The sequence below is a fragment of the Rhodnius prolixus genome, unplaced genomic scaffold (assembly GCF_049639745.1).
Source record: "Rhodnius prolixus isolate KJV_2025 unplaced genomic scaffold, Rpr scaffold_10, whole genome shotgun sequence".
NCBI classification, from domain to species: Eukaryota; Metazoa; Arthropoda; class Insecta; order Hemiptera; family Reduviidae; genus Rhodnius; species Rhodnius prolixus.
In genome coordinates, this window is record NW_027411615.1 from 10,829,555 (window position 1) to 10,840,577 (window position 11,023).

The window sequence follows — 11,023 nt, forward strand, 5'->3', positions numbered from 1 at the left end:
GCCGGGAGGACACAATGACGGTGATCGGGTCGCTATGGACAAGCTGAAAAGGGGGAGCTACTCTTCCCAGCGACAAGAGAAGCAATAGAACGTTAATGTGGGTGCGTATGTTCGCCTTCTGTGAGTGTTAGTGAGTGTGTTGTCTGTGTGGGCGCGCGTGTGTATGCTACCACAGTTCGATACAGTATGGCGCATGCGCCACGCTGAATCCTAGGGGAGCTCCAAAAGCCGGCGTCGCTTCAGTAGCCAAGTGTCTCTCATACCGACTGTAACTAGTGTAGGGTCGTAGTTCTGGCTTTTAAGTTTCGTTATCAAATCTTCCATACGTGTACTTTTGCGTCCATATTCCAACAAAACTGGTTAGTTATTTTAAAGTATTTTTTAAATATTTTTTATTTTATTTTAAATAAAAATATTTATTGTTTTGTATATAAAAAATATTGTATCAAATTAAGGAAAATTTAAAAATGATACAATTAAAAAAAATCAATAATAATTTTTCCTAAATCTCCAACATGAAAACAACATTTAAAAACTTGAAACATACTATTAAAGTTTTACTTTTTAGAACTCTAAAATTGACAGATTGAAATGTAAGATTTTAAAGTGTGATCTCATAATAATTGTCCACCGTTTTTTTATTATAAATTAAGAATAAAAGATGAAAAAATAATTTTTAATTAATTAAAATGAGATCTATTAGTGTTCTGATTTTTATCATTTCCAGATTGCTGTTTTTGACCTTGGCATTTCTTTTCATGTGTTTTTGATTAAATTTTTCCGCATTTTGTACGTGAAATTGCATTTTACCATTTTTCAATTTATATTTCAATGATGCTTTTAATGAAACCATTTTTTCACTTTTTAAGTTTTTGCACTTTCAATAGAAGCAATTTAATTTTTTTTTTTGTTACTAATGAATTATACAGGTACTTTGTTTGTAAAACTTCCGATAAATTATGTAATTTTCCTCAACTAAAAATAAATATATTTAGAAAATTTATTATGTATTCAAGGCCAGTTTCTGTAACTGTTAACGTGAAATCAGTGAGCGATGTATATTGGAAGGCCGTTAAGAATAGTTAAATCTCTTTAACAAGCTAGCCAGATAAATTCAAATCTCTTCAAAGAGAATACTGTTACCATAGAACTTCGAAACATTATTAAATAGATAGTAATTTGATTTTGCTTTGAGTGATAATAGCTTAAATACCAAGAACTGTTACCAAGAACTTCGAAACATTATTAAATAGATAGTAATTTGATTTTGCTTTGAGTGATAATAGCTTAAATACCAAGAACTGTTACCAAGAACTTCGAAACATTATTAAATAGATAGTAATTTGATTTTGCTTTGAGTGATAATAGCTTAAATACCAAGAACTGTTACCAAGAACTTCGAAACATTATTAAATAGATAGTAATTTGATTTTGCTTTGAGTGATAATAGCTTAAATACCAAGAACTGTTACCAAGAACTTCGAAACATTATTAAATAGATAGTAATTTGATTTTGCTTTGAGTGATAATAGCTTAAATTTTCAATTATGTTAAAATCGAAAATTAATGCTGGTTATTATTTTATTGAAGTGGTCATTGGTGCCCGGAACTTTTTTCAGTGCACTGCCGGTGTTCTCTCGTTGCAGACGGCAATCTGCCCTCAAATTATTGTCTTTTTTTTTTTTATATCACACAGAAAAGAAATTTGTTTTAGATGAAAATCTGTTGGAAAAGTATAAATATGGTGTTCAGCACAATTTGAGAACAACGTAATGTCGCAGAAATTTCAAAATTTGAAATTCCGTGTTTTAATGTGTGTTTTTGCAGTTTATTCGCAAACGGATTGGGCGAGAGAGTCAAAGCCTCGAACCTATTCTACATGTAGTCTTCACTTTTATTTGTAACATTTGTCGAGAAAATCTATTTTGCCGGTAGTTCTGGGAACGTCAAGTTCTCGCCTAAATTGCAGTTTTTAATATATATACTACGTGAGTAAACTGAGGCCTGCAAAGATGAGATGTATAATGCGATACTGGGTTCGATTCCCGGTCGTAGTATTGGATTTTATTTAATGATTTTAATTTTTAGTTAAATATGTTAAATATGATTCTAAAATATCGATCTTGTAGGTAGGATTTGAGGATAAGGTAGTATGTTTGAGGAATGATATCCGTCAACTTAAACAGTAGTCCCTCGTGCCACACCACATTTTAAAAATTTTTTTTGGAGTAAATGCAATTTAAAGCAAACAAAAAAATCCTTTCTAAGCTTCAGAATAACTTTCTTACTGGTGAAAATGATATTCATCAAATTCTTTGGATCTAGAAGATCAAATTTTCACAATGATGGGATAAAACGCCTTATTTCTTGTTGGCAAGGGGTGCTGATGCTAGTAGAGTTTATTTTAATTTAATTGAACGTGCGAATATCAGTTGAGTTACACAATTTTGACGTCTACACTACGATACAGACAACACTTTGCTTCTAGCCCAAACATCTATTATTTTTGTTACCCTTAAAATTTTCGCAAATTAGAATTACAATAATTTGCTGCAAGTGAAACGCGTGTGAATTTTTCCCACCGATTATACATTGATACATTTTCCGTGTATATGCAAGTTGTGTTGTGTATATCTGTTGGTAGCGTGATGTCTGGAGTATATCTAACATTTTCCTTTTGCCGATCCTCTTTTTATTTAAACCCTTGTAGAACCAATATTGTCACTTATACTCCACAGACCCTCAAAGGACCTTTTATTATTTATTACCACCCTATGTGGGTACCGTGTTCCCTCCGTTATCCAAGAATTTATATATTATTCCACATTCTGTTCATATTTTTTCCTGGTTACATGAAACATACTTGATCTATTTTATTGTATTTGTTGCCCAATCATGCTTATTCTTTCCCCAAGGCATTGTAGCGAAATATTGTTCAGAAAACTGGGAAAAATAAGTCAGACTCACTTATGCCCCACTTATGATTGCTATGTCCTTATTCTTTCAAAGAAATGACGTTAAATGATGGCATTTACTGTTACTGATAAAATTGATTAAGTAGTACTTTTCATTATTTTCTAATTTATAACACTAAACTTATACGGGACAATCACGTAACTTCCTCTGTAAGGCTATACTTGTCTCTTTTTTCATTTATTTTAATGATATGAGTAATGCAACAAGCTTTATCGGAAATAAATGATTCAAGAACTCAATGAATGCGTTAAGAATCTATTTTTACTTTAATCAAACTTCTATTTGTAAGAGGAAGTATTGTAGGTTTTCCATTTTTAATTTTCCCTAACTGCCTGTTTATGTATTTGTGTCTACCGTAATTAAAAGAACTGTGTTTACTTCAAGTATGATATATCGTTTTGGAGCCATCAATGAATCCCACAATAAGATTGTGATTAAAATTGGAAGGCTGCTAGGCTCCCCATTAAAACGCCCATTTTTATAAATTTTACTGACTAGCCCTGGGATATTGTAATAATGAAAAAACAAACGTGGAAATAAATTTCAAAAGTTAAAGAAAAACCAGCTTTCCTGAATTGTCACTTAATAGATTTTCCTGCATTTTGGAAATTTCCAGAAAACCGTGCATATGATTTCCTTCAATTTGGTGTAGTATCAGCCACAGATATCCCAGTAGATCTTGCTAGTGACTTCTTTTTCAAGGAAACACACTGCACCAAGAGTAACACCTGGGCTATCCCTTTCTGGAACCACTAACGACAAGCAAGAGTTGTATTAATTACTAGAAGCTGTAGATATGTTGGATGAATTCCCAATTGTAAAACTATGTAAATAAAATAAATTTATTTTAGAAGTAGGATATCCTATGTCTTTAAGATTACACTTTACCAGATGATATCCAAGATGAAAGAGGCCGTAACTGAGGTCTACCCACAAATAGCTCTTTACTTTCTTCTTAAAGATTTTTTTGCAATCTCTGGATTTTTCGTAAGCCCAAGAAGAGAAGTTTATTGAAACAAATCTTTGTAACTTCTCCCAGAGTTGATGAGCATTTTCTGATAATATCGATCTGTGAAAACATTGTTTTGGTAAACTTTTCTACAATGATGGAGGAAATTTGTTCAACAAATTAGTAGAAAATCAATATTTCCATCAGGGTCCCACGACAGCTAATTGGTACTTGGATGTTAAGCTCTGCATGGAAACGAAAAGGCAATTATTTCTTATTTTACTTGTAAACAATCTCGTTAAATTGAATTCGTAAATTTATAATCCCATGTTATTAATATAGATGTTGCAAGTTAGTGAAATCGTCGCAAAATAAATTAATCGTAAGTTTTCTTACAGAGTGTAATTTTAAATATTTAATTGGGGAAAGTGTGTTTTGTTTTTAATAATATATTAGTTAAGGAACAAATATTATAATTAGCTGTGAAAAATGAAGAATTGTCTTGTTTAATTGGACAACTAGAGCATGATCGAGAAAGAAATGATTCGTTATTGTAACCTTAACAAGTTATTAAAATCTCTCTGAAATTATGACAATATGTCTTTTAAAAATTTTACAATTGACTAATATCAAGAAAATACTTTATCTCTACTTCAGGTTCTGATCTTAGATTTGCAGATTGCCAATGAAAATTCACTCAATTTTCTTTCTTAATTAGTATTAGTACTAATGCATCAGTTATTATTATTATTATTATTATTATTATTATTATAAGATAAGATAACATTTATTTATTTGCTTGTAGAGATATTTCCCCATGCAAATCGAGTTAGTTTGCAATACATTCACATACACTTTTATTTTTTTGGATATATATTGGATACTCAAACATGTTCGAGGTCTGTAAATTAAGTAATGAGACTGATTTTTTTAAATTGTTTTATTCAAAAAGAATTACAATTCTATATTGTCACCTTCAAAATAACTTCCTTCTGAAGCCACACAACGCTGGAGATGTTTCTTCCACTCCTCATAGCAGTGCTCGAACTCCGATTCTGGAATAGCCTTCAGCTGGTCGGTTACAGCCGTTTGAATGTTTTGACTGTCCCAAAATGTGATTCCCTTGAGGTGATTTTCCAACTTCGGGAAGAGAAAAAAAGTCACAAGGACTCAAGTCAGGCGAATAAGGAGGCTGAGGAGCCACAGGAATGAGCATGGAGTGGCACACTTCAACCTCTCCAAGGCCCAAAAATGCAAGGATGGCGAAGTCGAAGATCAAATGCATGCTGATTTGTTTTTTCGATATCCACGAAATCGTCCACAAAGAGTTTCTACCTCAAGGTCAAACGGTCAATCAACACTTTTACCGAGAGGCTCTTGAAAAGGTTCGAAAAAGGGGTCATTCATGTGAGACCAATCAAGAACAAGTGGGTGTTGCATCACGATAATGCTCCTTGTCACACAGCAATTTCAATAAACGAGTTTTTGGCCAGTAAAAACATTCCTGTGGCTCCTCAGCCTCCTTATTCGCCTGACTTGAGTCCTTGTGACTTTTTTTCTCTTCCCGAAGTTGGAAAATCACCTCAAGGGAACTCATTTTGGAACAGTCGAAAACATTCAAACGGCTGTAACCGACCAGCTGAAGGCTATTCCAGTATCGGAGTTCGAGCGCTGTTATGAGGAGTGGAAGAAACGTATCCAGCGCTGTATGGCTTCAGAAGGAAGTTATTTTGAAGGTGACAATATAGAATTGTAATTCTTTTTGAATAAAACAATTTAAAAAAATCAGTCTCATTACTTCATTTACAAACCTCATACATCTAGCATTAAACGCGCTTTGAAAAGTAATTTCTTACAAAATTTCTCCGACTGAATTTGCTCTTGTTTTTAATGATTCAATGGTAAAGTATTAGAGAATCTAACTTAACATTATCTGAAATTTGCAGTAAATTGTTAACATTTTTTACTTCACTTTTCTCTGTATTGATGTACTTCAAAATATATCAATCTCTTGGCAAATTATAAATTGGCCTTACTGTCAGAAAGTGATCTAGACTAATATAATTAGAAGTAGGATTAGATTTTCCTCAACTCGTTTTATTGTCTACAACATAGAGCTACGTGGATGGATGCAACATTGTATCCAGCAGCCTCTAAATTTTTCTTATTTTTTTTCTCCACTTACGACTCGCTAGCTGTGGTATTGAAATCGTGCAGAGGTTTCTTTTGGCTTCATTTTCATCAGAAACATACCTTGTAAGGGTCCTTTGACAAGAAAATCTAGGTCAGAGGTTAGCAAAATTCAAGAACGTAAAATTACGTTGCATATTTACGTAGTAAATTAGGTTGTAGTTCGGATTGTTCTTGGGGGTGTCTAGTGATACCCACTAAGTGACATTTAGTTTATCTCATCGGTTCTTAATCGTGGATTTATATCGAGGTAAGCCTGACAAGACACTTCAGCTCTATCGATGTTCATATTAGATCACTAATTATAGATTTACGTGCATGAAATGCAAATAAGAAGAACATGAAACTTCATTGAAGCGATCTTCAAGTTGCTGTGATATTCCCTCGCTGAAATTAATCTAAATGTAAACTTTATTTTTTGATTTACTTAAAAACTTTTCTTAGCATAGAAAGTAACAATTGTCCTCATCCAAGTTCGAATCTAAATAATCTAATTTCTGTTATTAAGTTCAGGGGTTTTTTTAACTTTTAATTTTATTTACACAACTATTTACATAAATTAAGTATATTTCCTGTAACATATTTTCCAAGTGAAAGTTCAACAATTTAACCGTGTTTTCTGAACAATAAGAAAAACAAGCAATGAAATAAATTAAATTTTACCCCTTTTTTTGGGTGTTGAAAAAAGGGAAGGAACCCCTAGGGGAGCAGTATTACTCGTCCTAAATCCTACTTTTCAAGGGTTCTCTGCTCTGAATTATCGGCCAACGGTACGACCTTCCACCTTGAGTGGCCGCCCTGGAGCATGATTTATTCCAAGTGCTTGGTAATTAAAGTTCTCGACGATCGGCTTGAAATATTCTTTTACGTCTAAATTAGGATTTTTTTTGTTTGTTTACTTATTCGAATTTTTCTTCATTTTTTTGCATTTCTAGTTCTTTGAGTTTGTATAATATTTATTTTTTACTATTACTTAAAGGTGTAGCAATCACCTACAAGGCTGGTTTTCTTGATTTATCTTTAACAAATGTCCGATAGGATTTTACGTAAATAAGAGGTTTGGATCCCTCTTAGTTAACTTGCTGTACTATTCTAATATTTCTTCGTAGAGGAGCCACTATTTTGAAAGTAATTTTATTCTGAATTCGAGTGAGGTTTTGTCAAAAGTCCTTTCCAAAATTCCTGCACAAATAATGTTACTTGATGCTTAAAACAAATTAATTGCACCTGCATAGGTAGTAAATTATTTCTGTGCGAATTAATTGTGAATTTATTTAAAGTATAATTTTATTATATCTCATTTCATCAGATCATTCATCTTTTCAGATATTAGATTTCATTCATGTTTTATTTGGTTTAAATTAGGAATCGAGTTAGCTAAGGCACTATTTCCCTTTTTTCTATTCGTAGACAGGTGTGAGAAATTCTAGCAACATGATGTCGAGCACTGTCTTTATGTTAAACGGTTGGTGAATGATCCATTAATAAGGATATTAAAATTGGTTTTAAGGATTCAACCGGGTACTGATGTGCATTGACGGTGGGATAATGATCCGGGAAACTTTGTCCGTCAAAACCAAAACGTCTGAGGAACTTATTGGACCTATTATGAGCGAGTGGGACCTTTCGGCTACGCTCTTAAGGAAGAAAACCTGTTTTCGAGTGCCAGACAGCTGAACCTATCCGAGAACGGTAGTTCTAGACGGCTCCAAATAATAATACTCTTAAGGATGCTTCAGATGGGATAACTTTAACGTGAGGTGGGTTTTGTAATAGAAAAATGTAGGTGGAAGGAAGGTAAAATAATACTCCTTCTCTTAGACTGAAATGAACTGAAACAAACACTTTTATTTAACAAAAAGAAAAATGAAATAAAAATATACGGAAATAGAAAATCGAAATAAGCCTGAACTCTAACATTCTTATATTAATAATAACAACTTTAAATGGCGCTAATGGCCATAGACGTCGATGCGCCGGCAGACAAAAAAAAAAAAAAAAAAAAAAAAAAAAAAAAAAAAAAAAAAAAAAAACAACTTTAAACTAAAAGGACTTCTCTAAGTTTGAAGTTGTAATAAAATACAGCCAGATAGTACAGCCTGTGCGATCTAGCGGATATTTTCGTTACACTCCACTATAACGTTTCACATTTTCAACATTTTAATTTATCTTCCCGAGATCAATCTTTCCGCTTCTTCACAGATAGAACGGGAGTCGGTAAAGATCATACGGTCTCATTGGTTGATCCACTGCTAATCATTCTAGAGACAATTAGATTCTGGCTTTCTTTTGAAGTCCTATGAATTCAGCAGGAGTGAGAAAGAAACGACGCTGTTCAACGGTAAGCTAATGACATGAACACGCTTTATCTTCAATCGTTTAACCAACAAACTCCAATAGCAGCTGAAAAGCGACATCTCCTCCTTAACTCATTTGTCGGAGACGACAATTTTCTCGTCGAATTCTTCCCTAAGTACAATCAATTCCAGAACAACGGCATGAATTCCTTACTCAGATTAGATTCTCTGTACTCGAAGCATAGAAGAACTTTTTTTCTCAGTCCAAACGACGCGGTTTAAAACAGGAGTTTTCTGTTTCATGAAAATTGACAATTGTTCTTTTTTTAAAGTGCATAGAAAGCTGTATGTAGACAATTTGTCATTAATGAAGTTCAATTCTCTACTTTCCCATAAGATTCTAGACAAAGACTGATCATTATTTTATGGAATAAAACCTTCATAAAAACTTAATCTGTTGGTTTACCCAAAGATCTATATTGTAAATGTTTTCTTAAAACAAATTTTCTCTTTAATTGAAATTCTTTGCCACTTAGTATATGTAAATTAGCATAGCAAAATGTTTCGTTGATGTTGTACACCTAGCCGCTACTGTCAATTATTATAAATACAGTTGAGCGATTCATTGAACGCAAAATTTCCTAAAATAAAAAACTAGTTTTATTCAGCCTTGAAGATATTATCGTTTCGATAAGTATATACTTTTATCCTGAAATATTAAATGTATATATATTGATTACTAGCCCAACATTTTAAAAGCATTACCAAATAATATGTTCAGCTACCTGTTCAATTTCTGTTATTGTAAATATCTGCGCAGTCAACAAAAATAAAAAATAAAAGAAATTAGGAATCAACCATTTCCTTAAAAGCAGAATTGGTTTCCAATATCATGATTCCAGAACGCATTCCGCTTGTGTTTGGCATGAAATATTTGTTCAACTTGTTCACGTTTTTCATTGTTTCTTGTTGAATTTCTTGCGCTCTGAACTAATCTCCATCGTGTACAATTAATGGACACTGAGTGAGTAGTTATCCACCAATAGTTTCTTTCATCACCAGTCTTTTCATTCAACTCTATGTACGATACTCTTCGTTCGAAGTTGCGGTGCTTATTTCTCACATTTTTAAAGGGTCCTATAGCCTATCTTGAACTATCGCCAGCTGTGCTCAACATCTCTTAGACAAGTCCAGAAGTAATAAAATTCCCTTAACTGGTGTTCTGGACTTTTCTCCAAAGCAAAATACCTCTTTGGAAGGATTATTTTTTGGCAATTTAATACTTCCAACAAAAGAAAGTAAGTTTACTAAAAGGTTTACTAAACTCCTTTCTTTGCTGAGATTAAAGGTAACTTTACGGTTACTTCAATGAACTACTAGAACATAAGTTATGTTAATTTCATAGTTTATGTCATTATTATTAATTTTAACGCATTACTTTTTATTTAACACTAAATTTTATTTAGCTTGGTAACAATATCAGTGAAAAGTGTAGCCGCAATATTTTTTTTATTTCAAGACATTTGGTAAAAACTAACACGTGGTCAGCTACTTCACTCTCCGCTTGTAAACTTGCTTTCTGCCTAAAAAACATTTTAGTTAAGCTACACTAGGAGCCATTTCTAATTTTCTTTCTGTTTTTCGACTATTTTTTCCCCCTATTATTTTATTCACGTCTTTAAAATCTTGATATTTTTGTTTTTCAAAAAGAACTTTAAAATGGAATCTTAAAATGGAATGGTGAGGTCTGACAATCCAAATAAAATAAAATTTAAGATCCACTTGATCTTGGAAAACAATTTGAAAAATAAGATAAGAAAATTTAGGACATCTTATTTTTAAGAATATTGTTAAATTTGACAATTAACTGCAAATAAAATTGAGCATGAACCTAAGATGGTCTGAAACGTCTTTATAAATAAAAGGATTTAGACTGAAATATGGACTTTTATATAATACGAGGGTCGTTTGAAAAGTCCGTGCAAAGTCAGAGAGATAGCACCCACTGGCGCGTATCGAGGTTATGTTTAGTTAGTAGCATCTCTTGGAAGAACACACACCAAGTTTCAGCCAGATCGGTCTATTTCTTTGTGTTTGGCATTCGTTTGAATCGAGGAAGTCGAGTGATTTTCAAAAAATGGACGAAAAAGAATTTCGTGTGTTGATTAAACACTACTTTATGAAAGGCAAAACGCCTCAGGAGACTAAAGAGAAGCTTGATAAACATTATGGTGACTCTGCACCTTCGATTAGAACAGTTTATAAGTGGTTTCAAAATTTTCGGAGTGGCCATATGGGCACAAGGGACGCTGAACATTCTGGACGCCCTGTTGTGGTTACTACTCCAGAAATCATTGATAAAATCCATGATATGGTGATGGATGACAGAAGAGTGAAGGTGCGTGAGATTGCTACTGCTGTGGGCATCTCGAATGAACGGGTACATAATATTTTGCATCAACATTTGGACATGACAAAGCTATCCGCAAGATGGGTGCCGCGATTGCTCACGCTTGACCAAAAACGAAATCGTGTGAAGTGTTGCAAGGACGGTTTGCAGCTGTTCCAGAAGAATCCGCAGGACTTTAAGCGTCGTTTCGTCACTGTGGAT

General features: G+C 33.1%; 1 protein-coding gene across 3 annotated transcripts in view; it reads left to right on the forward strand.

Annotated features, from left to right (window-relative positions):
• Positions 1-221: 221 nt before the first annotated feature.
• Positions 222-11,023, forward strand: part of LOC141456979 (uncharacterized) — a 300,169-nt gene continuing 289,367 nt past the window's right edge. For all 3 annotated transcript variants that reach the window (XM_074133421.1, XM_074133425.1, XM_074133426.1), the window contains exon 1: positions 222-359. The gene's annotated coding sequence lies outside the window, so the exon portion shown is untranslated. The remainder of the gene's footprint in view (positions 360-11,023) is intronic.